Source organism: Mesoplodon bidens (assembly GCF_964165515.1).
Source record: "Mesoplodon bidens genome assembly, chromosome: 1".
Lineage (NCBI taxonomy): Eukaryota > Metazoa > Chordata > Mammalia > Artiodactyla > Ziphiidae > Mesoplodon > Mesoplodon bidens.
In genome coordinates this window covers 189,194,856-189,220,630 of record NC_138176.1, presented here as the reverse complement: position 1 = coordinate 189,220,630, position 25,775 = coordinate 189,194,856, and the positions used below count along the sequence as shown (strand labels likewise).

Sequence of the window (25,775 nt, the reverse complement as noted above, 5' to 3'; positions counted from 1 at the left end):
GGCCTCAAGCAATTCTTAGCTCTGGGGAGTCACAGATCACTGAGGATCTGATGAAAGCAGTAGTCACTTTCCTCAGAAAGAATGGGCATAGGCTATCCTCCACAAAATTCAGCAGGGGATCTAGATTAAAGTTTTTGTTTTTGCTGTTTTAACCAGATGTTTTAACCTGAAGGGAAGGTAAACAGAAGAGGCCAGGTCCCTGGCCTCAAGAAGCTCGCAGTCTAGTAGCCAGGAGAAAGCAGTAAAAACATATCAGTACACACATAATAGTGTATTATGGGGGAATAGTACATCGTGGGGGAAGGAAGAGTTCTGGAATGTTGAATTGGAGAATTTGAACCGTGAGCTTTGAGAGGCAGCAGATGAGAAGAGGCAGGTGTGGTAGGGGCCCCTCCTGAAAGAATGGAGGTCAGCCTAAGGCAGGTGGATAAAGGAGGTCCTCCCGTGGGAGCCACGGAAGGCTGTATTTGGAAGAGAAGTTAACAGTGAGCGTGAGATAAAAATAGCCTTGATCCACGCTGCTGCCAGAAGTCACTGACATGGTGCCACTGATTGGCTGCGGTCTGCGGTGGGGAATGCTATTCAGATGCCGATGAGTGCAGTTTTATAACAGACTCAGACGAGACACTGGCAGGAAGAGAGCAACCTGGCGCTGGGAGGGCGGCCTTGGAGTCTCCGCTCTTGCCAGGGTCAGAAGTTGGCCCTGTGTTTGCTCTTCACGATGAAAGAAAACCGCGGGAGAGCGCTGAGCGGCGGAGAACTGCATTCAGCCAGTGGGCACGAAAATGAGTTTTAGCTGCTCTGTGCAAAAACCCTAGGTGTGGTGACAGAAGGGAGCCGACCAGCAGGTTACAACAGGTCAGGAATAAATAACCACCAGGCAGAGGATCCCAGATTCAGTCCTTCCTTTTGTTGAGTGAGGAGCGAGCGCCAGGCAATCGCGTTCACAAAGGCTTTGGAAAGAAGCGGTTCCACCGTCCCCGCTCGGCTCCAGCCCCGGGTAACTATGCGGGGCCCCGAGGGGTGGTGGAAGCCGGAGGCCCCGCGGGGGTGTGGAGGGGGTCACTCTGGCCGGGAGGCCTGGAAGCGGGACCCCAGAATAAGTCGGGGGCGGGCCGCGGCGCGGCGGGCGGGCAGATCCCACCCCTTCCTGAAGGAAGCGCCCTCCTCGCCGCGACTGCCGCCGCCGCCGCCGCTGCCGCCGCCGCAGGTCACGGCCCCGCCAGGCGACCGCGGCCCCGCCGCACCGGAGCAGGTAGGCGCGGCGCCCCCTCCTCCGCGCGGGGCCGCTGGGCAGCCAAGGGACGTGGGGTTCGGCTCCGCGCCCAGCCCGGAGGCGGAGAACAGGGGGCTGCGGAACGAGCGGCGGGGTCCTCCCGGCGGCGGAGCTCTGCTCGGCGGCGGCCCCCGCCCCGGAGCGCCCCGGGCGCGGCGCCGCCTCCCGAGCCCCCGCGGATGCACTCCCGGAGCGAGGCGCGGTGGCTGGCGGCGTTCCGGAGTCCCCGCCGGCGCGCCTAGTCCCTGCCGCCGCCGCAGTGCTGTCAGCCGAACCCCTGCGCCTCCCGCCCGCTGCGGTTCGGATCCCGTCCTTTGACAGGTGTCCCCCCAGCCCCCCGCCGACCCATCCGATACCCAGGCCTTTTGTTGTCGGGGGACTCGGAAACGACCCCAAGTTTGGCCTCCCGGTCTCCCTGCCGTTCGCCGTTCACTTTCCCGTTAGCCGAGACAGGCTGGCGGGGGCAGCAGGGGAGCCGGGAGGGAGGCACTAACTTGCCTTGCCCTGTGCGCAGCCCTCCGCTGTAAATGAACAATCTCGCTTTCCTCTCCTGGGTGCACACTTGGGAAGAAATGGGATTTTCAGTTTCTCCGGCGAGATGCCGGTGAGTGGGCGGCCGACCGAGGCTGTTTGACCATCCATTGCAATAAAAGAGTGATTAGCTTTAGGTTATGGAGAGAGCCCTTGTCGAGTGATTTTCTCCTCCTTAAAGGAATCAAATGGAGAACGAGCGGGTTTTTCCCATTCTAAATTCATATTCCTTTTCTCTCTAATCACCCCTCTCCTCTGTCCACCCCTACCTGCACGGCACTTTATTATATCCCAAACACTTCCCTGATTTTTTTGGTCAGGTTTATTCCGGTCAGACCGTCTTTCACGGCTGAGCCAAGGACTGCGACTACAAATGTGAGAACACAGCCCAGTTGGGATGGAAACCCCTCTCCTGGAGTGAACGCGGTCCCACTTCCTGTGGGAGACCAGGAGAGGTCCTGTTAGGCAACCAAATATACTAATAACATGGGTTTTTTAAAAAAGTTATTGGATCTATTACAATAACACAGCCTAAACGGTAATATTAGTTTCTGCTTTTTCATTTCTCTGCTTGAATCAAAGGCAGATTTTTAAATAATTCAGGGTTGTAACTCCATTACAACTCCAGGTTGTAACTCTGCAGTTCATCAAAAAGATAGACAAATGTGGATGTATAAACTCCATGGTAACAGTTAATAAGTTGACCTACTTAAAGTTTTCAAGGAAAAATTGTTAGGTTCATATGTGTGGTATTTGCAGATCATAGAATTTTACATTCTCAGCTCTCGTGCATTAAATAATCCCAAACTTTTTCTTCTGTGCGTCCCAGACACACCATGTTTCTACGATTAACTATAGCTACCATATCTTAATGAGCTAGAAATGTGAGTTTAATCTTAAAGGCATAAGCATAAGAATTTTAATGGTGTCTTTTATTTATACAGTACTTAATAAATATTTTGCAAGCTCTCCAAGTTGGAGGTTCAAAAACTGGACATGGTAAATAAAAGGATAAAGAAGTTTTGCTAACAATAATGACAGTTGGTAGATGTTATGACATTGAACAAACATATTAAAGTGTTTGGGAAACGCATGTTTATTATAATCTGCCATTAGCTGAAGGAAATTTGTTTGTCTTATTTAAATTGACCTTAAAGTGTCCTTATAGCAATTACTTAACTCATATATTTCTCATCAAATGCCTTTTACAGGTTGCTTGCTTTCGGGGAGATAGTTTACTCTGTGGAGTAATTTTTTCTTTTTTTTTGCATGAACATAGTAATGCCTTATGTTTAGGCTTTGTTCTAGAAATACCACAGTCACGCTTACTATGACCTTGCAGGGTTTTCTTGTACTCACTTTATCTGCTTTGTGTTCATCAAGAGTGACAGCACTTGACTTTACACTCCTGTGTGTCCTCCTGCTTTGTTTCCCCTGTGACCTAGACACACCTCTGCAGTACAGTAGCCAGATTAGCAGGGCAGCCTGAAGTCATGAAGAACGAAAAGCTAGCTGGCCCTGCAATCCTAGCCATTTGGTTTCAATGTAATCTGGCCACTTGGGATCAGTTCAGTAAACAATTAAGCAAACAGACACTGACAAGATAATGTATTACCTTTCAATCCTCCCCTTCACAAGAAGAATCTACAGCATTCAGAATCCACACTATAACAGTGATTAGGTGCTGTGAGGCTCAAATGATATATATGCGACATTTCTCAAAATGTGATACAAAGACCAAATGTTACAGAATCTGAGTCTAAGTTCATGAAAAAGCTAGGAAAAGACCCAGGTGTGTAATATATATTTTCTTTATCCTAAGGGCAACAACAGATGAGCATCCCTACTTATTTTAACTATAAACTTTTATTCCCGGAGCTGATGGTGCCATATATCTTTATGTTGTTTTTTTCATAATTTGCTCTAAGCACTAGCTCATAAATTAGTGGAACTTAAACAAGTTATTATTATCACCAAATATCATTTCCTGGCATGTTTGGATTTTGAAAGATAACTTGTGACAATGGAAAGTCTTAATGCAAAGAGATTTTACACTGGCCAACTGCAATGCTATTTTGAAATAATAATGAAATCTTTGGCAGTAGCCTTCAAATTCAACCCCGCGGTATTCTAAGTCAAACCAGCTCTGCTAGGTAGCACTTGGAACTCTTAGATGAAGGGAGAAATGAACAATTTTCTTTTTAGCATCTGTGAATGGCCTTTCTCTAGATCAGCACTGTCCAATGAAACTTCACACAATGATGGAAATGTTCTATAATCTGCACAACATGGTAGCCATGAGCCACATGTGGCTCTTGAATCCTTGAAATATGTCTAGCGTAATTGAAGAACAGAATTTGAAATTTTATTTAATTTTAATTAATTTAAACAGCCACATGGGGCTAGTGGCTACCATACTGGACTGTGCAGCTTTAAATTCTCCCCACCCATTTCCTGCAGAGATAGCACTTAATGGCAATTATCCTTAATTAGAAGAAAGTGGAGATTGGCATTGATAGAACTAGGAATTAAGATTTCACTTTGTAACCCTGTTGTTATGAAAAAATAGTTGCAATTACTCTGAAGAAGGTGTGTTATGCTGAAGTTCAACTCTATTCTAAAAATAATTTCCCTTTTAAATTTCCATATATCTGTAGCCACAAAAATAAGCATCACCCAGAGTTGTTTAGATGCTTGGCCCCATGTGTCTGTGTTCTTGAACTTGTTTTATTATTTGCTCTTTTGCACATTATAGAATCATTCATTCTTAGAGTCTGTTTCTGCACTTTTCAGTATTTCAAAGTGAGGGAGATTTAGAGGGGCAGGAAGTTGATGATGAGGCACAAGCAGCCCCCCTACCTCTCCTGCACTCGCAGAGACCCTATGAAAAGTCTGACAAGTGAGTGCCCCTCAAGGAGTGGCTGAAGCCTCTGCCTTTCTCGGGCCCTTCTTGTCTGGTTTCTTTCCCTTAGCCTTCAACCCAGAACCTCCCACCTAGCCCAGCCCCTATGGATGAACAAATCCACTTAAAAAATAACCTACCTTTATTTTAGTAAAACCATTAGAATGGGATTTTATTTAACATCTACTATGTTGTTTCAATTTTTTAATTAAGTTGGCTTTCATTAAAGCCATCATTTTCACCATTGAGAGAGACACTTTTTTTTTTTTAACAGCTTTATTGGAGTATACTTGCTTTACAATGGTGTGTTACTTTCTGCTTTATAACAAAGTGAATCAGTTATACATATACATATGTTCCCATATCTCTTCCCTCTTGCATCTCCCTCTCTCCCACTCTCCCTATCCCACCCATCTAGGTGGTCACAAAGCACCGAGCTGATCTCCCTGTGTTATGCGGCTGCTTCCCACTAGCTATCTACCTTACGTTTGGTAGTGTATATATGTCCATGCCACTCTCTCACTTTGTCACAGCTTACCCTTCCCCCTCCCCGTATCCTCAAGTCCATGCTCTAGTAGGTCTGTGTGTTTATTCCTATCTATAGTTTTTTAAGGAACCTCCATACTGTTCTCCATAGTGGCTGTATCAATTTGCATTCCCACCAACAGTGCAAGAGGGTTCCCTTTTCTCCACACCCTCTCTAGCATTTATCGTTTGTAGATTTTTTGATGATGGCCATTCTGACTGGTGTGAGGTGATACCTCATTGTAGTTTTAATTTGCATTTCTCTAATGATTAGTGATGTTGAGCATTCTTTCATGTGTTTGTTGGCAGTCTGTATATCTTCTTTGGAGAAATGTCTATTTAGGTCTTCTGCCCATTTTTGGATTGGGTTGTTTGTTTTTTTGATATTGAGCTGCATGAGCTGCTTGTAAGAGGGACACATTTTTAATTAGAGTTTTTCTCAAGACACTGTCTCATATTTCTTGGGTGAGTGACCCTCCTTCACCTACGTATCCCAGCCTAGGTACCTGGGATACCTCTCCCCAGGCCAGAGCTCGCGGTCCTGGGCGTTCACCTTCTCCGGGAAGGAGTCTCCCTAAATCAGTTATTTGAAAATTTGTCAAAGGTGTTTGTGCATACTAAAATATAAATTAAATTAACCCCCCAATTGTCTCTGCCCTTAAGGTGTTAACACTATAGGATAACATTTCCCAAATTAGTGTCCATTCCAGGAGGGGATGGAGATGCTTGAGTAAATTTAAGAACTATTCCATTTAACCACCACCCCACCCCCCTGCCTTCTTTTTGAGATTTACGATGCACTATAGCATAGTAAAGTCTCTAAGATGAGATACGTATACTTATTTCACTTTTATATTGTTGATGTTTTTCAAAAAATTTTGCATACAACACTTATCATAATATTTTTCAAACCATATGTCCTGAGTTATGAAATCAATTTAACAGGTTAGCATCAGCATTTTTTTTAATGAGATGGGATATATAATAGAATAGGAATTATCACTGTGAATCCCTCTTAGTGAGGGTTACTAGTGTTTGATCAAACGTTTGGTTCCCCCATGCATGCAAGTGCAAGGCCACGAGGCAGTGGTGAGTGGTGGTCAAGAAGCACTACAGAAACAGGACCCCTGGGGTCCAATTCTAACTCTCCATATACAGTAAGCACTATATAAACTTGGTCATTATTCGTTTTTTTATTACATAAGTGTGTGTGTTTACTGGATCATGATGTAAAATACTACCTCTGCAACTAGGCTTGAGAATCACTTTGGGAAACACCGATCTAAGACAGGACTCCATGCTAAATGCTGAACCTGGGCAGTCTGCTGACCGAGCCCACAAGTTCAACAATTTCAACTCCCATATTGCAATGCAATAGTGATACATAGATGGACATCTGCAGACCCGTGAGACTCAAACATTGTACAGCATTGCAGAAGTGTGGACATGAGCTGATGACAGTTGTTTTCTGTGTAAGATGAGGCCTGCTGAGTGAGAGGGGAGTCATTGCACATTTAGGCTGGACGAGACCTCACTGCTGCCAGCCTGTGGCCTCTGAAGGTTAATGCCCTTGGACAGGCAGCCTGGGGCCCAAAGAAACCCAAGTGTCCCAGAGGCTAAGAGCTCAGTCTTCCTTCCCTCCTGACCAGTTCCTAACTTCTGCATACTGGTTTGTAGCTAATAGTCACAAAAGTCTAAATAGGTATGTCCGTCACATAAATCCCCCACTTTTTACTTCATTCTAAATTATTTGTTTTTCAAAATCACTTTCTGCCTGTTGATGCTTCATGATCTATTTTCAATATGATAAGTGGAAAACAATGTTGCTTCAAGAATTTCATATAAAAGGAGATGTCTTAAAATTGAGGCTGGGAGTCTCCCTGCCCCAACCCAGTGCAATCTGGAAAGTAAAACTAATTTCATTTTGGAAGCAGAGTTCAGTTTTTCTTAAAGGTCAAACTAAATGTGAGCAACCACTTGTCCATAGACTTTGTCAGTTAGAATAAAAAAGGCAACAGCTTGTCATCATGGTTACTTTTCTTCTTTAAAAAGTACAGAGGCTGTGTCTAACATACTAAAAATTCATAAGATATGCAGATTTTGCTCAAGCCTTCAGAATCATCCATATCCGAGGACAGTGATACAGACTCTATCTGTGGAATGCAAAGGAGTGAGATGAAGTGTCTTTGACAAAACATTGAAAGTCATGTAATACTTTTAGACTAATGTAGACAGAGCTTAAGAAGTAAAAAAAAGAGGAAGTAATTGTGATTAACTATGGCAGTAGTGGAAATTAGCCTGTAGTTTAAATGCTGTTATTTAACAATGAAGTAATTATAATGAATTATAGTGGTTTTCAACTGAATGTAAACATAAATGTCTCCAAACATAACCTTATTATTCATCAAATATTTCATTTATTAACAAAGTAGATATCTTCCTGGGTTTTTTTACACTTATGATGACTTAGCTGCCAAAGAAATATTTTAAATGGTAATAATTGGGAGTTTTAAAGCATAAATTAAAACTGACTGTACATAGCTAAAATAGGTGGTGTATTTTTTTAAGTGGGCTGGTTAATAAAATAGTCCTCAAATTATTTTTTGTTCTATTGATTCATGAGTGAAAAGGTGTTAATTAAGAGATATTGATACCATTGTAAAGCAATCCAAATAGAAATATAATTTTTTACTTAACTTGGAGTGTTTGTGAATTAGAATTCTGTAATGTAATTGTCCTGGAGTTTCAATGGGAATATATCTCCTGGAATTTCTAAGTTCTACTTTTCACTAAAACTTAAAGTGTATTTACATAGAAACACTAGTAACTAAAATATATCTACATGCAGTAGCAGGAATATTAATTTACGGGTGACAGTTTTTCTTCCTTGTGGTATTATGTTCCCATGTAGCCTAGACTTCAAAAGTCTGTCCTTTTGAAAAGTTTGCCAGTCTTGTCGCTGACAGCACAGTGTTTACAAGAACCATATTGATCTCCCTGTAATTTTAGCAGCTAATAGAATTGTTCTTGAGAAAGCTATCTTTTCTATGACATTTTGATTGGTGTTTTTCCATTTTAATCTGAGCTTATATGTGACATAAAAATTGATTATATGAAAAAGAGTGGGTAGCCATTTGTATACCAAAATTTTGATTGTATGATAAGAAAAATCTTAAGTAAACAACCTAACGTACCACCTAAAAGAATTAGAAAAAGAAGAATAAACAAAATTTTGATTATATATGTATGCATGTAAAAATAAAGACAAAAATTTTCCAGTAACTGATTTGGGGGAAGGATACCATTGTGGTCAAATAGTGGCACGTCGTGTTTTTTTTAAGATCAGGCCACTGACTCAAGTGAGTGTTCACTTACAGAGCCATAAATTTGGCAATTCAGAAATGGTATTCTTTATTAGCTATTGGGCAATATTTATGAAATCCCTAGAATGGTCCGGGCCCAGAATAACTTTTTTTTTTTTTTTTTTTGCGGTACGCGGGCCTCTCACTGTTGTGGCCTCTCCCGTTGCGGAGCACAGGCTCCGGACGCGCAGGCCCAGCGGCCATGGCTCACGGGCCCAGCCGCTCCGCGGCATGTGGGATCCTCCCAGACCGGGGCACGAACCCGTGTCCCCTGCATCAGCAGGCAGACTCTCAACCACTGCGCCACCAGGGAAGCCCCAGAGTAACATTTTTTTCACTGTTACTTTCCCCTTATTCATAACATAGGTTTTAACTCATGTCATCACGTGGAAAATTAAAGAGGATTGTTTTGGATAACTGCTCCCCTACTGAGCATCTACGAGCTAGAAAAAGCCTTTGGAAGTCACATTATTTCTTAGAGTCTTGGTATGACCACAGTCATCACAGAGAGATGATGTGTAGACTCCATTCTACTTTTAGTCCATGAATATTTTACATTAGTTCTTGACATACTGTTTATCCAGGCTGACTTAACAGGACTCCGACATAGAACCTAGATTCACTTCAGTTTCATATAGCTCCTGGTTTTCTTGGTTGTTGCCTATTTACCTTGTTTTTCCAATTAAATCATTGGTGTTTTTGTGTGTAGAAATTACTATGCTTTTTTTTTTTTTTTGGTATCCCACTGGGCTATCTGAGAACAGGAGTTAGCAAACTATTTTGAAAATAAAGTTTTATTGGAACACAGCTATGCCCATTGGTTATGTATTACCTGTGACTGTTTCTCCACTCCCACCACAGAGCTGAGTAGCAATTAAAACAGAATCCATGTGGCCCATAAAGCTGAAAATCTCTACTCTTTGGCCCTTTGTAGAAAAAGTTTGTCAACCCCTGTTCATTTGATACTCTTCCTATGGAATTCTTGAAGAAAATGTGAAAAAAATGGTCTATTACAAATTATATGTGGCTAATTGCTTTCTGTAGGGACAAATTTCATACCTGAATGACTAAATGGATGACAGCTCTCTTCCTATTTCACTGTCCATTGGCTATGAAAGAAGGTGGTATCAGCCTAGGCTTAGGTGTCATGTAGACCTGGGTCACTAGCTGTGTAACCTTAAATAAGTTACTTAATCCTCTTTAAGTCATTGTTTCCTCTTGTACAAAATGGGGATAAGTAAGGCACCTACTGTTGGGAGACAGTTCTCCATGTGCCCCATGCATTTCAACAGGTTTTTCAAAGAGAGGCACCGACTGACCTTTCAGTCTAAACTGTCTTTTTAAGGACGTTTGTGTAGTAAGTGGTCTTGGATGATAGACATAGTGTTGCCCTCAGAAGCCTAGAGCAGGCATACTTATATCCAATATAATAGATTTAAGTTCTTGCAGCTGAGTTCCTCTCCATTAATGCTACTCACTGCATGTGCAGGAGTTACATGGCCCTCTTTTGATGCCCTACAGGAATTGGAGTTGGGGAACTAGTGCAAGGAAATGCTGATACTCTGGCTACTGCTGTTGCTGTGATAAAGTCCTTTGTCTCCGACCCAGAAGTCTTGCGTCTTCTGCCAGCAGCCAGGAAACTGTGGTAGGCTAACTTGTGCAAGTAAAATCTCAGCCCTTTCATAGTTCTTGGACAACTATTTTGTGAAGTTACTATGAGAATTGAATAAGGCAATGAATATAAAACATTTAACACAATGCCTGGCATGTAGTAAGTGCCCAATAAATGTTAGCTATTTATTATCTAGCTGGCTATTAACTCTACAGTGTGAAATTGAGTCTCAGTTTTGTGTGGGCAACTTCTATCTTAAGGTAGTGGTTTTTCAAGCTATAGGCCACCCGAGCAATGAGAAGTGTTAAGTAGGTTTATTTTTCTTTAATGAAACAGAAAATAGAATATAATAGAATTATAAAATATCCAAGTGCAAAACATGTAGTAAGGATAAATATTGATGTGTAAAACTTGTAATTTCTGTTATATACATGTATATCTGTATACAAGGTTGTGATAGAAAATATATTTTTTACTGTCACACACAGTCAAAAATGTCGGGAAGCCACTGCTGCCCTAATACATAGATGAGACTGTTCAGAAAAATTTTTGTTCGTGATAGCATAGAATTCCTTTCTTTGTTCTTTTTCCCGAAAAGGGGTAAAGAGTCACCATCAGTCATCTGAGAAAAAATGACCAGAGATTCAGTGTGTTCACCCTCTGCATACCATGTGGCTCATTTTGCCCATGATTAGAAGAAAATGAATAAGAGCACCCAGATTATTTTCAGAAGAAAAGGATATTTTTATATTAGCAGTGTCCAACAGAACTTGCTATGGTGTTGGAAATGTTCTATCTCTGAACTGTTCAGTACAGCAGCCACTAGCTACCGAGCACTTGAATGTGCAGCTGGGGAACTGGACTTTTAACTAAAATGATTTCAAATTTGGATTAGTTTAAGTTTAAATAGCCACGTGTGGTTATTGGACAGCGTGGCTTTTGCTTGAACACCCAGCTCTGGTTTTCTCACAGCTAACTGCATGATTTGGCTTTTATTAAGTCCTAAGGGATAGCACCCTCCCCTTGGGTTGTTCAAACAACCACTGACTTTTGCCCATGGAGGGCTTGGGCAGACATTGGGGTGAAGAAGTGCTTAATGAGCTGCTGACTTGACCACAAGTCAGGGGAAAATGGCAAAGAGCCAGAGGGCAGAGGTTCTCAACCCTGGCTGTGCAATAGAATCATCTGAAAATCTGTAAAAATCCAGGCTGCACCCCAGATCAGTTAAATCAGACATTTTCACAAAGCTCACTGGGTGTTGTATCATACTCTGTTAGCTGGGCAGCATCACAGGTGGGCAAGGCAATCCATGTACTTTGATGATGCACTACCAGAGTATCACAGGCATGCCCAGGATCAGATGGACAGCGGAATGGACACATGAAAGACAGTGAACCCCTCTTATTTAAACAGAAAGACTCCAATTTACCTTTGGTTTTGGGAGCTGAGCTTTTTTCCCACCTGATTGCCGTGGCAACAGGGGCCCCCTTGTTCAGTGGTGCCAAAGTACAAATTCGTGTATGGCAGGGTTGAGCTTCAAAGAAGGAAGAGTACAGGCTTTTATTGACCAACTCAAACGTCCAGTGTTTTCCATTTGTGTATTCGGCACACGTATATGGAGTCCCTACTGGGTGTTGGAGATACGCTGTTCTTGCTCAGTCTAGTTGGGGAGACCAACATGTAAACGGTCATCATACAGTAGGGTGTAAGCATAGTAATAGGAGAATCATAGGGTGCCTTGAGAGCACCCCAGAGGAGACACTGGGGGGGCTTCCCAGAGGTGGTGACACCCAAGCTGAGCCTTGAAGGATCAGAAGGAGTAGTCACGGGAAGAGGGGGAAATGAAAAACAAGAGCAGATACAGCTTGGGAGGAGGCCCTGACCGACATTTTCCATCCCTTCAGGACTGACCACTGTAAGATATCTGCCTCCTGGCGAAGACCCTCCCTGCCCTTTTAGCAAACCTCATGGGATATCCTTGTCTTAACTGGCCTTTTTCATTTATTCATTCATTCATTCATGCATTCATTCAACAAGTGTGATTTATTGAGTCATTGCTATGTGCAGACATGATGTAGGTGCTGGTGATAGAGCAGTGAACAAACAGACAACATTCCTGCCCTCAGGGAGCTTTGTATTCTAGTGGAGAAGACCGACCAAAAACATACAGGGAAATAGTACAGTGTATGGCTAATGTGCTAGGGAGAAAAATAAGTTATGGTAAGGAAGTTGGAGATACTGGAAAATGTACTCTGTGAACCAGAAGTTTCATTGTGTCCCTCTGCAAACTTAGTAGCAGTTCCTGCCACTTTTCGAAGACTGGACTTGGGTTCTGCAGTCATTTTCCCTCCTTTGTTCAAGCCTGGCCATCCACCTATGTCCCTAACCCCATGTCCTTCTGCCTCCTGTAGGACCATAACTTGTGCTGACATGACGTCCCATACCTACCTCGCCACCCATATGTGTCATATCTTGTATCTTCGCTCCCTCTTAGCGTTTTCACTTCCGGTCCTCTGTTGATTTTCCCCCACTCTTTTTCTCTTCACCCCAGGGGACCCATGGTTAATAAAGTTCTCCACCTTTTGGCTGATTGCTCTGTCACCCTCCTCTATGGGTCACTGCATGAAAAGGCTTGTCATCCTCAACTTTGAGGCTAAATGTGGTAAACCACCTCTCACCCTTTCTCATCACTACTCCCCATCCAGCTCCCAGTCACTTTCGTTTGTTTCTTGAAGAACTGAAGACCTGGTCTTCCCGTACCTCCCTTTCCTGACTCTTGTCATCATAACCCTTAGTCAGATCATCTAGGTGGCATCCTAGATGATCTGACCATGAATCTGGCCTCAGAATCATTAGAAACCTCCTCAGTGAGTTCTCTGGCACTAAACCACAGCTACTCACTCTCAACCCTCCACCCAGATCCTCGTCCAGCTGGTACTTTTTCACCTCAGAAATTTTAACCTCGGTGTCTTATTCTCTGAACATAGCTATGTATCCTTCCAACTCTTTCATACCCTACTTCTCTACCACTTTATCTTCATTAAGATGTCATCTCTTGACTTGTTCAATTTCCCGAAGTCTTCTTTATACATGCAAATCTATTCATACCCATCTTCATTTCCTTTCCTCAGAGGATGTGGTATCCATTTTTCCCCATGTTTAAGGTTAGCCCATTACTTGAACCCCGAATGCCATCTCCTCATGCCTTCTTTGGAACCTTTGCTCTATTAATATTCCTCTCTCTTCTGTGGTCTTGCATCTCTCTCTGCTCTTTACTGGCTCCATCTCATCAGCCAAGTGTCACTGGCTGCTTCCTATCAGCCAAGTGTTTGCAGGTTTCTTCCACCCTAAAAAGTAATTCTCCTGGGTTCAATAAATTAAGGTAGATCTCTGCAATAGAATACTATGCAGTTATCTGAAATATTGATGGCGGAGTATGTATCTCGCATGGAAAAGTGATCACAAAAATAAGTGGAAAAAGTATTAAAATAGCTTTATCAAGTGAATTTCTTTTTTATATTTTATTTACTTATATATTTTATTTTAAGTGTGGTAAAAAAAACACATAAGATAAAATTTACCATCTTAGCTATTCTTAAATATACAGTTCAGGGGTGTTAAGTATATTTACATTGTTGTACAGCCAATCTCAAAAATCTTATCATCTTACAAAACTGAAACTCTGTACCCATTAAACAATAGCTCCCTGTTTCCCCTTCCTCCCCCAGCCCTTGGCCACTGCCATTGACTTATGTCTCTATGAATTTGGCTACTCTAGGTACATCATATAAGTGGACTCATACAGTATTTGTCCTTTTATGATTGGCTTATTTCACTTAGCACAATGTCCTGATGGTTTATCCATGTTGTAGCATGTCAGAATTTTCTCTTTAAGGCTAAATAATATTCCATTGTGGGTATATATCACATTTTAAATGATTTCATTTTTGAAGAAAAATATATTTGTTAGTATAGGTACGTATATATAATATATAAACACACATACACATATATAAAAGATTGTACGTGAAAATGTTAACAGTGGTTATTTCTAAACTGTGGGATTTCGAATACTTTTCATCTTCTTTTTCCTGATGTGTACCTTCTACAGTATTTGCAATGAGCACACTTCCCTGGTGTAAATGCCAAACGAGGAACCAGACATTCTGCGACTCTGCATCAGCTACAGCGTAGTCAGCCCTGAGCCAGGCACCTGCCCTCCTCCTCAGCTCATCCTTCACCACTCACTGCCTTACCCATTGTGCTCTGAGCACCACAAAACTCTGGTCCCTGTACGCACAGGGCTTGGATGCCTTGGTTGCTTGCCCCACGCACACCACCACAGCTGCATGGGAAGACTCCGCGCCCCTGAAGACTCAGCCCAGGGTCATTTCCTCCTTGCTTGCCCTCCCCCTGCCCTACGTGCTGGGTTAGCTTCCTCCTTTCAAAGCTCCCTAATCCCTGTACCAATCTGGTGCTGCACTTGTTTCGTGATTGTCTGTGAGCGGCCTGGGGGCAGGGGACTGTGTAGTCATCCTTGTATTTGCAGCCCGTAGCTCAGAGCCTGGGTAACAAAGCTGGGCAGCTTGGGGAGCCACTGGTTGTTCAGAGGGGCTGGCTCACTGGGTGCTCGGAAGTGAGGCTGGAAGAGGAAGTGGAGGACCTCCCCCAAGGCCCTTCATTCCACTACACCCTGCTGCCCCTTGCGTGAGCAGTGTGAAGATGTGAAAATACTTTACATTTTACTAAAAATAAATCAGATATTAAAATTAGTTGAAGTACTACGTTTCTATCTTAATGATACTGGTGAACTCTGGCCCCTGTCCTTGGTCACATGGGCCACGCCTGGTCTCCTGTTGTGTTGGGCTCATAACACACATTTGGTAAATACCTGTCAACCTCCTTAATGACCCTAGTAGCTCCTTGTAATCAAACCTCTCTTCCGTACATTTAGCTACTTTGACAGGCTGGGATAGGGGTTATTTAGGGGCATGGGAGGCCTTTACTGTCACCCTCCAATTCATGTGATAGTGACTAGCTACCTACACTACATGTATGGTTGATCCCAATCAGGATCCTTTTGAGAAATAAAAAAGAAGCAAAAAGATCTACTACTGGCATGGCTTGAGTGCTGTGTTTAAGCATCCTGTGGGTAAAAGCAACTAATGAATCCTTGCTGCACTTGATGTTGCCAGTTAAGCCTGGACCAAGAGGGGCTTAAAGTCATATGGTGAGTAATAGTAGTTCACTCTGAAAGCTGTAATGGGCCAAGTGTGGTAAAACAAGTTTTGCAGACCAGTACAGTTAGGTAGTTTGGGACAATTCTCTTACATATAAAAAAAGGATTCTAGGCCTCCTTTAGGGAGCATTAAAAGAGCAGAAGGAAAAATGAAAAATAGTTTTAATTACTGTGGAACTGAATCATTTGGGGTCATCTTCAGCATCTCAGACCACAAGGATTTATCTTGGTTTTCCTTGAGAACAGTGGCCCAATGTAAGTGATTCACCCAAAGTATCTGAAATATTTTTAGCAAAACTTATTGATGACAGGACATTTAATGTTTGAAATGATAGGTTTTTCAGCTGTTGAAATGATATGTAGTTTATTGGCATAGGTGGTCTGTGCTGTTTGCATCAGAATCACAGTAGCTTAGTTTAATGTTTCCCATTTACCGAGATCAGACTCTTTTTGTAGAGTTTGGTTAGATTAGATAGTCCTGGTTATGATATTGTTGTTTTGTTTTCTTTCTTTTTTTTTTAATATTCATTTATTTATTTGGTTGCCCTGGGTCTTAGTTGCAGCAGGCGGGCTCCTTAGTTGCGGCTCGCAGACTCCTTAGTTGTGGCTCTCAGTCTCCTTAGTTGTGGCATGCGAACTCTTAGTTGCAGCATGCACATGGGATCTAGTTCCCTGACCAGGGATCGAACCTGGGCCTCCTGCATTGGGAGTGTGGAGTCTTAACCACTGCGCCACCAGGGAAGTCCCTGTTTTGTTTTCTTTTGTTTTTCCCAGTAGGCCAGAAAAGGAAGTAGCAACATTACTCAGAATAAGAATTAGACTTGGAGATGTAAATGTCAGCATTTAAGCTCTGGCCTGACCACCCTCTAGGTGGCTGTGTGCTTGAATAAGTTATTTAATTTATGGAAGCCTAGAGTTTCTGTTGTTCATCAATAAAATGTGGGTTTGTCTGTCTTGCTCACTAGACTGTAAGCTTCTTCAGAGTAGGGGTGGTGTGGCTCAACCATCATTGGAAACTTGATACATGGGATGAGGCCTGACAGGTAAGAACTCTATAAATATTTGTCAGGTAAAGCAGATTCATCTTACTTACTTTATAGGTTGTTTGAAAGAGCAGGTAGGATGAGCAGCAGTGGAGTATAGTGCTCAGAGCTCAGCCCCTGGGTCCCAATCCTGGCTCCAGCAAGTGATGGTGGGTGAGTGACTATTCTCTGGGCATCTGTGAAAGTGGATGGTGGTACCTACCTCCTAGGGTTGTATTAGATGTGCCTGTGCACAGTAATTGCTATATACATACCAGCTATTGATGTAACATGTGAATGGGTTTTAAAAATTGCTATTCACATAAAGGTAGTACTTTTCATTGATGTCTTACCAAGTGTTGGACACACTGAAATACTTCCAGTACTGGGTCTTTTCTTATCTTAACTAGTGGTAATTCAGTTCCGTTTTACATTTTCTAAAGCCCTCTTACAGTGACTTTCACCTGGACCCTTTTAGTGACACCCATGACCACCTGAATGCAAAGTGTAAGTTCAGAGAAGGCCTGACCTTGGCTGCCCTGGCCTGACACTGCTGCCTGCTCTCTTTTTCCACTGTTTGCTATGTAGAAATAACTCTGGTCAATTCCCAGGCAGTAAAGATTGTTAAGATTATGCTAAATAATTCTGATTTCATATGTGCAGACACTGTAGTAGTTTCCACTCTGGTTTCCCTGCCTCCTGCCTCTTGGCCACTAGAGCCTCATGTGCGCAGTGCTGTCTGCCTCATCTTGCCGTTATTTCACTCTCGTAAGGTCTCCCCAGCCCAGGAACCCTCTTGAGATAGTATCTTATTATAGGACCAAATCCAAGCTACCAGTGTTGCCTTTCAAGGCCATGCATAATCTGAGCCCTTTTTAAAAAAAATTTCTTTACTTTATTTATTTATTTTTGGCTGTGTTGGGTCTTGGTTGCTGTGCACGGGCTTTCTCTAGTTGAGGCGAGCGGGGACTATTTGCTGTGGTGCTCAGGCTTATTGCTGTGGCTTCTCTTGTTGCGGAGCACGGGCTCTAGGCGCGCGGGCTCAGTAGTTGTGGCATGCGGGCTCTAGAGCGCAGGCTCAGTAGTTGTGGCACACGGGCTTAGTTGCTCCGTGGCATGTGGGATCTTCCCAGCTCAGGGCTCAAACCCGTGTCCCCTGCATTGGCAGGTGGATTCTTAACCACTGCACCACCAGGGAGGTCCCCTCTGAGCCCATTTTATCTGTCCATGTTTTACTTCCAATTCCTCTCTAATGTAGACTTTTACTGCCCACTGACTTGGGTATAGTCTTGTCTTTCTTTCATTTTCATGATTCCCCACACTGAAATGACCTCCCTGCCCGTTCTATTTATGTACATTTGCCCATGGATTTAAGACCCCCCTTTTTCATAAACCCTATCTCTTCCTGAACATTAACTGGCTTCTCCTGTATTTTTACATTTGGTTATATTTAATATAGAGCTTTCTTAGGTGCCATTTTGAAAATTAGTATCTTCTCATTAATGACTCAGATGTTAACTTGATAATATTAAAATTATTATAAGCTTACCAGTTACACATTCAGGAAAATTGTACTAGTTTCTTAGTAGTGTAAGTTTTAAAAAATTTAACTTTGGGCCTCCCTGGTGGCGCGGTGGTTGAGAGTCCGCCTGCCGATGCAGGGGATACGGGTTCGTGCCCCGGTCTGGGAGGATCCCATATGCCGCGGAGCGGCTGGGCCCATGAGCCATGGCTGCTGGGCCTGCGCATCCGGAGCCTGTGCTCCGCAACGGGAGAGGCCACAACAGTGAGAGGCCCGCATACCGCAAAAAAAAAGAAAAAAAAAAAGAAAAAAAAAAAAATTTAACTTTTTCCTCTTGGCAGCTGTAATTACACCGCACTGCCTATATATAAAGCCCTGGAGTCCAGACCATATGCAGTAAAACAAAATAATATAGTTGAGCAAGGCAGGGCTACTATTGCTAGTATGGGACTCATAAGTCTCTATTTCTTGACTTTTATAATACATGAGACTTTGGCTGTTTCCGTAAAAACCATGGATAGGCAATAGAATGAAGAGCCAGTACCCTGATATCATTTAAGGACATAGTAGGAATTCAATAACTGTTGTGGACAGATTAGTTTGTGGCTTATTTTTGGCTCCTCAGTGATTTAGTCTGATTTGTACATGTCAATTCACTTTTCTGTACTAATTTAGTAGATGCTCTAAAATATTAGAATTTTATTAAACTTAAGATATAATGGACTTCCCTGGTGGCACAGTGGTTAAGAATCTGCATGCCAATGCAGGGGACATGGGTTCGAGCCCTGGTCTGGGAAGATCCCACGTGCCGTGGAGCAAGTAAGCCCGTGAGCCATAACTACTGAAACCCACATGCCTAGAGCCCGTGCTCCACAACAAGAGAAGCCACCGCAATGAGAAGCCCGTGCACCGCAACAAAGAGTAGCCCCCGCTCGCCGCAACTAGAGAAAGCCTGCGTGCAGCAACGAAGACCCAACGCAGCCAAAAATAAATAAATAAATAATAAAATAAAAGATATAATGAAATAAAATTTTATTGCTAGAGTACAAACATACTACATATGTCATAAGAATCAGTTTCATCTTCCTTCCTTTCTTCCTCCCTCTCTTCCTTCTTTTTCTTCTTTTCTTTCACATCAATGGGCATCTGAAATGCAGAGAGCATTGGGCTAGAAGGAGCTGTGTGAACAAGTGGATGAGTAAAACATTGCCTTCTCCCACTAAGAAGTCACAGCCTAACACTGGAGACATGTGTGAATAACTATGGTCAAACGATAATATGAGATTGAATTAAATAAGCATGAATAATTGCATACTCATACTGGGTAAATACAGAGAAAGAAGGTGAAGCTTAGAAAGTACAATGTATAAACACAGTAAATCATACTAAGTTTCCAGTATGAGCTAAGCTCTGTGCTAGGTCATAATTATATTACTATATCCTCACAACAAATATTTGAGGTAGATATTTTAATCTACTTTTCAGAAATAAATAAATGGGAGCACACTGTGAAAGAGGCGGAGCTGTGATTCAAATCTAGCCCACTATTTTACCATACCAGCCTGTCTTTATGCCAGTATAAAAATAAAGTTTAACATGTAAATAAGAAGGTTTTGATGGGTACTTCAAAATAACCACAAAGCTTTGCAGAGGTTGGCATTTCCCCAGAGGAAATTAGCCAGAACAAAAGGGAATAAAGTACGTAACATATAATGCACAAGGGAAAAAAAAAACCCTTTAAAGAAAATACCCTTCAGTTTTGAAGCCTCCCAAGTAGTGAATGATAATCTCTTCTTTATTAATTTGACCACTAAAAGAACAGGTAGAGATATTGAATGATTATTTTGTGAACCTTCAAATAAAACTAACTTTCTTTAGGGTTATTACGTAGATTGCAAAGAGGACTTAGGCACAGTTTTTTTTTGTTTGTTTTTTTTTTGCGGTACGCGGGCCTCTCACTGTTGTGGCCTCTCCCGTTGCGGAGCACAGGCTCAGTGGCCATGGCTCACGGGCCCAGCCGCTCCGCGGCATGTGGGATCTTCCCGGACCGGGGCACGAACCCGTGTCCCCTGAATCGGCAGGCGGACTCTCGACCACTGCGCCACCAGGGAAGCCCAGGCACAATTTTTATATGTAGTTATGTATTACAGCAGTTATTCCAGTTGAACGTTAAAAACACTGTCAAATTCCAAATTAATCCCCTTGAGTTATTTTCTGTTGAATTCTATGATATCTCTAAATTAATTTGGCGAGAATGGCTTTCTTCACAGCATTCTAATTAACCCTCCAGGAGCATTTATTCAAGTTTTTTTTGTGTCTCTCAGAGTTTTGTGGGTTTTTTCATGTACATTTTTCATTACAGATAGTCCTAGATATTTCATGGGTTTTGTTGCTATTGTAAATCTATTGTTTCTATTTTTTTCCTGTATAATTAAAAGCTGTTTAAGTTTTCATCTTTTATCCAACCCTTTATATGAACACTCATTAATTCCAATAATATTTTAATCGTCTCTGGTCTTACAGTTGCAGATAATAATTCCATTTCTGTATTTCTTATAACTAGACCCCTTATTTCTGTTTCTTTTTTATTGAATTGGTAAAACCTGCCCTAACAGTGTTAATAGTTGTTAAAAAAAAAATTCAGCTGAGTAAAATGTAAAGATCTTACTGGCTTTATTTAATGACTCGTGAATTGGGCAGCATCCCATCTAGCAGATATAAAGGAGTTCTGAGAAGCTGTAGAAAATGGAAGACTTTTATAGGCAGAAGGAGGCGGGGCAAGGAATTTATTCTAGCAAAGAGTGGATTTTTTTCAGGCAGTATCCCCTTCCTTTAGGGGAAGACAGGGGTCTCTCAAGCAGATTACCTCATTAGTGCTGACCAAGTAATTTCAGACCGACTGGTTACATCCCAGGAGTGGCTAGAACAGCAGTTAGGTTAGGTATTAACTCTTGGTTTGGTGATGTGGGCTTAGTACAGGTGACTCCATTTGGGGACTGTTGTCTCATTGAACATAATCATGGTAATCTATTCATTCATCTTAGTTTCGTTTAATCAGAAAGCTCTCTTTTTACACCAAAAAAATGATATTGGCTGATGGTAATAATGAGAGATACTTATTATAAAACCCTTCTATTCCTAGTTTCCCAGATATTTTTCAAGGAATGAGCACTGAACTTAGTCAAATGCCTTTTCAACATCCTCGTAGGGTTTCTTTTATTTGACTTATTATTGTGTTATCTTCATAATAATAATTATATATTTCCTGGGATAAACTCTCCTATGCCATGGTTTATTTTTTTTTTTAGTATACTGTTGACTTTATGTGCTGTTTTCTATTTAGGACTTTTTACTCATGTTATTCATCAGCATTATTCATACTCATAAGTATGCATATTAAATACAGTTGCATTTGGGGATCACATTGTACATATGCTTTTGTATCCTGAATTTTATACTTATATACCATAGCATTTTCCTATGGCATTAGAAATTCTTCAAAACATATTTCAGTGTCTGTACAATATATTATGGGTTATTTTAACTTCCTTAATCTTCCTGTTTTTTTATTTGCTTCAAGTTTTTCTAATTTTTTACTGCTATAAATAATGCAGGGATGAACATCTTTATATATAAAAGTTTGTTCGTATTGCTGATTGTTTCTGTAGTGTATTAGTTTCCAAGGGCTACCACAACAGATTACACAAACTTAGTAGCTTAACACAGCAGAAGTTCTCTCATAGTTCTGGAGACCAGACATTCAAAACCAAGGTGTTGGCAGGGCCATGCTCCCTTTGAAGGCTCTATAGGGAGAGGGAGAATGATTCCTTGCTTCTTCCATCTTCTGGTGGCTCCTGGAATTCCTTGGATTGTGGCAACGTCACTCCAATCTCTGCCTGTCTTCACATGGCCTTTTTCTCTATGTGTGTCTCTCTGTGTCCTCTCCTTTTCTTATAAGGACACCAGTCATTGAATTTAGGGCCTACCTTAAACCCATGATTATTTCTTTTAAGATACTTTGTTAATTATATCTGCATAGGCCCTGTTTTCAAATAAGGTTATGTTCACAGGTAACGAGGGGTAGGACTTGGACATATCTTGAGAGAGACAGTATTTAACCCACTACACTTTCTGTGAGTAGAAATACAAAGGCAAAGGATAGGAACCTTCTTAGCCTCTTGATACTTATTTCCAAATTGTTTTCTGAAGTGTGTAAAAGGGCCTGGTTCATCAGCCGTGTAAAGAGCACTCGTTTTTCTACATCTTCACCTGCATTAAGTATTTTTTTAAACAGATGTTTATTGAGTTCTCACTTGGTGCTCACATTGTTTATCTAAAGATCGCCATGTGCATCTTCTTTTTTATTTTGGCCACTCCACGGCATGTGGGATCTAGTTCCCCAACCAGGAATTGAACCCGCACCCCCCTGCATTGGAAGAGCGGAGTCTTAACCACTGGACTGCCAGGGAAGTCCCTAAGTATTACCATTAAAAAAAAAACTTTGTCTTTTGGATAGAGTAAAAATGGAAACTGATTTTTAAAATTTCATTTCATCAATTGCTCGTAAAGTTGACAATATTCTGTGTACTTAATATGAACATTTGTTTTTCTGTAATGTCTTTGTTCATGTCTTTTGCCCATTTTTCTTTTGATGCATTTGTTGTTTTCTTATTGACACAGTCATTATATATGAAGAATATTATCCCTTTGTTGTATTGCTTATAAATGTTTTCCCAGTTTGTCATTTACCTTTTAATTTTACAGAAGTTTAGCCTTATGTGGTTAAGGATATCGATATTTTCTTTGTGGTCTCTTCCTTTTTTTCTAAACTTCAGAAAATGCTTCCCTATCCAGACATTAGCTGAATATTAACTAATGTTTAATTAATATTAGCTAAGATTTCTAGCCATATTATAGTTTCAAGTTTTATATTTTACTCTTTATTTCACCTGGATTATGTGTATGATATAAGTATCTAAATAGATGGAGTTTTTTTCCCCCATTTTAAAGTTGATTTTCCCAGCACATGTATTAAATAATTTGTGTATTCCCCGTTAATTCCTTAAAAGCTGCGGTTCTCAGCCAGAGGTGATTTTTGCCTCCCAGGGACATTTGACAATGTTGGGAAACCTTTTTGGTTGTCATAGCAGGAATGGGAGTGCTATGGCCATCTAATGGGTAGAGGTAGGGATGATGCTAAACATCTTAGGATGCATAGGGCAGCCCCCTCACAACAAAGATTTATCCAGCTCAAAATGTCAGTGGTGCCACTATTGAGAAACTTTAAAATTAAAGTTTGTCTTAGACTAGTAGACCTTCCCCATATTAGATATTCAATGTTGTTAAATATATAACCATGCTGCTACTCACTCCAGAACCTACTACACAGAGTTGCCCATGTGAGAAATAGCTCAGTCTCAGGTTGGTACCTACATTTCCTGAGGCCTTCCTTTTTTTTTTTTTTCCAACTCAGAGGCCCTTTCTGATGTTTTTTACATGTTTTTACATATGGAACACATCATCTGACTGGGAACTGCACAGCCTCTCCCTGTTCCGGTTTCCTGGCACCTCTGAGGTGTACTGTATTTTAAATTTTTTAAACTTCCTATTTTCCTGATGCCTCAACATCCCCACAGACAGGCTGTGGACACCCTGCCCAGATGACCATGTCAGTGTGATAGGCTGGTCCTGCCACAAGTTCCCCTCTGGACCTCCCCTGACTGTGATCTCATGACGTTCAAACATGCCAATGAAACCCCCTGGCACATTTTGCATGTGCACTTTCCCCTGACCCCTGGCAAAGGCACTGCCCTGGGCCCCTCCCTTTCTCTGCTCCCACGTGCCTGGTTGAGCGCTCCCAGGTGCTCCTCCCATGTGGTCCCCTGCACGTCCCGCAACGCCACCCTCTTCTAGGGCTTGTGCATATAATCAAGCTCTTTCACTTTCATATCCCTCTCCCCGGTGTTAGGTGTTATTTCCGTGTCTGCTTCAGACCTATCATCCATAAACAAAAACCACTCCAAACAACATTTTAAGTAACATAATTACTCCGTGCAGCACAATTGGCGAGGAGGATGGGATGATCTAAGTCACGGACTGCTCGTGGCTGATGACTGGGCTGTGGCGCCTGGGCTTCAGCATTCGGAAGGCTCTGTGTCTTGGCGTTCAAGCGCGCTGCCTTGTGTCGCCCCTCCAGTGCCGCCAAGACTCCCCACCCTAAAGGGCGGACCTTGCCTCAAGCCCAGTAGAACTTCCCAGGATCCCATTTCCCAGCCGTGAGCCTCGCAGGAGGGGTCAGGTCGTCCTGGGGCTGCCCGGACACAGAGCCGCTGGGCAGCTTGCCTGTCACTTCGCCTGCAGTCCCGGAGCTTGGACTAACTAGGGAAGAACCCCGGTCTGTGTCTTGGTTAAGGCACCGCAGAGTGGAGCCAAGCGCTGAGTGTTAGCGCCCAAAACGGAGGGGTTGGTGTGTCCCGGAGTACACCGGGCTCGTGACCCGGTCCACACCGCCCTTGTGACTTTGAGTGACACCGTGGAGGAGGAGTACTGCTCCCTTCCCATTCAGTGTCGGGAGATCCCCGCCTCGGAGTGTCGGCCGTGGGGTCCTGTAAGGGTCAGTGCTGCTGGGGTTGGCGACCCCTTGTCTGCTGCATCCCCCTTGTCTGCTGCGTCCCCCTTGTCTGCTGCGTCCCCTTTGTCTGCTGCATCCCTCTTGTCTGCTGCATCCCCCTTGTCTTCTGCATCTCTTGTCTGCTGCATCCCTCTTGCGAATCCCAAGCCCCTGGGTTATCAGGGATCCCATCTACGCAGATGGGTGGCTCAATTTAAAAAAAAAAAAGATGGGGAGGTGGTGAGGGGGAGGAGCACATTAATCCTGCTCCCCCAAAACACCTGAGGCAGTTTCTCGGTTTGCGTGAGGTGACAAATCTCCTGGTCAATTTTAGCACTACTGACACGCTAATAGTCTCCTTAGAATTAAATTGTCACAAAACAAAGAATTTAGAAGACAGAGTTGAGGCCCTGTTGATCTCCTACTTGGAGACCCCAGCCCCTCTAGAGGGAGTTTGAAGGGGACCCTCTAGAGAGGGAGTCTCCTGCCCCCTCCCTCACAGCAGCCATCACTGGGGACCACCAGGAATTTGTCCAAAGAAAGGAAAAAACTTTAGCTGCCTAGAGATAAAAAACACTCAAAAAGATTTTTAACAAAACAGAGAAAAAGAAGGGTTGGTGGGGGGCTGTCCCAGAGAGAGGAGTCTGCCAAGAGTTATGGTGGTCCTTCCTCTTCGCCCTTCCCTTTTATTAAAACTAAAGACCACTGCTTTCAGGTGGCTAAATGAATAAAGCTGTTGGGTAGAGAAACTGCCACTTTTTGTGGCTACAAGCCCAAGGATAAAGAAAGGAAGGGAGGGAGGGAGGAAGGAAAGAAGGAACTGTAAACCTTATGAACCCAGCAAAGACCAGGTGTAGCAAACATATTCCTAGTCCTGGATTACTTGCTGATTAAACCAACAATGACAACAAAAAAAACCCTAAATGGAGGAAAAATAATAAATAACAGGCAATTAAATAAATTATATATGTATATGTGTATGTATAACTAACTTAAAACAAGGGTCCCTATTTGATCCAATTGGAAATCCAAAATTTATGTACAATTTTTGTACACTGAAGAATATCTGTAACAAAAAGATGAAAAGAGTGCTGATGGGCATTTATGCCTCGGCAACCTAGAGGTTTAACATTTGCTAAAATGCAGCAGCTGACAAAACTTCCTGAACCTAATG

The 25,775-nt window shown here is 42.4% G+C and overlaps 1 protein-coding gene across 1 annotated transcript in view; it reads left to right on the top strand.

Annotated features, from left to right (window-relative positions):
* Window positions 1–1,190: 1,190 nt before the first annotated feature.
* TMEM150C (transmembrane protein 150C) overlaps window positions 1,191–25,775 on the top strand; it is a 98,539-nt gene continuing 73,954 nt past the window's right edge. Inside the window, exon 1 of the mRNA XM_081239974.1 lies at window positions 1,191–1,255. The gene's annotated coding sequence lies outside the window, so the exon portion shown is untranslated. The remainder of the gene's footprint in view (window positions 1,256–25,775) is intronic.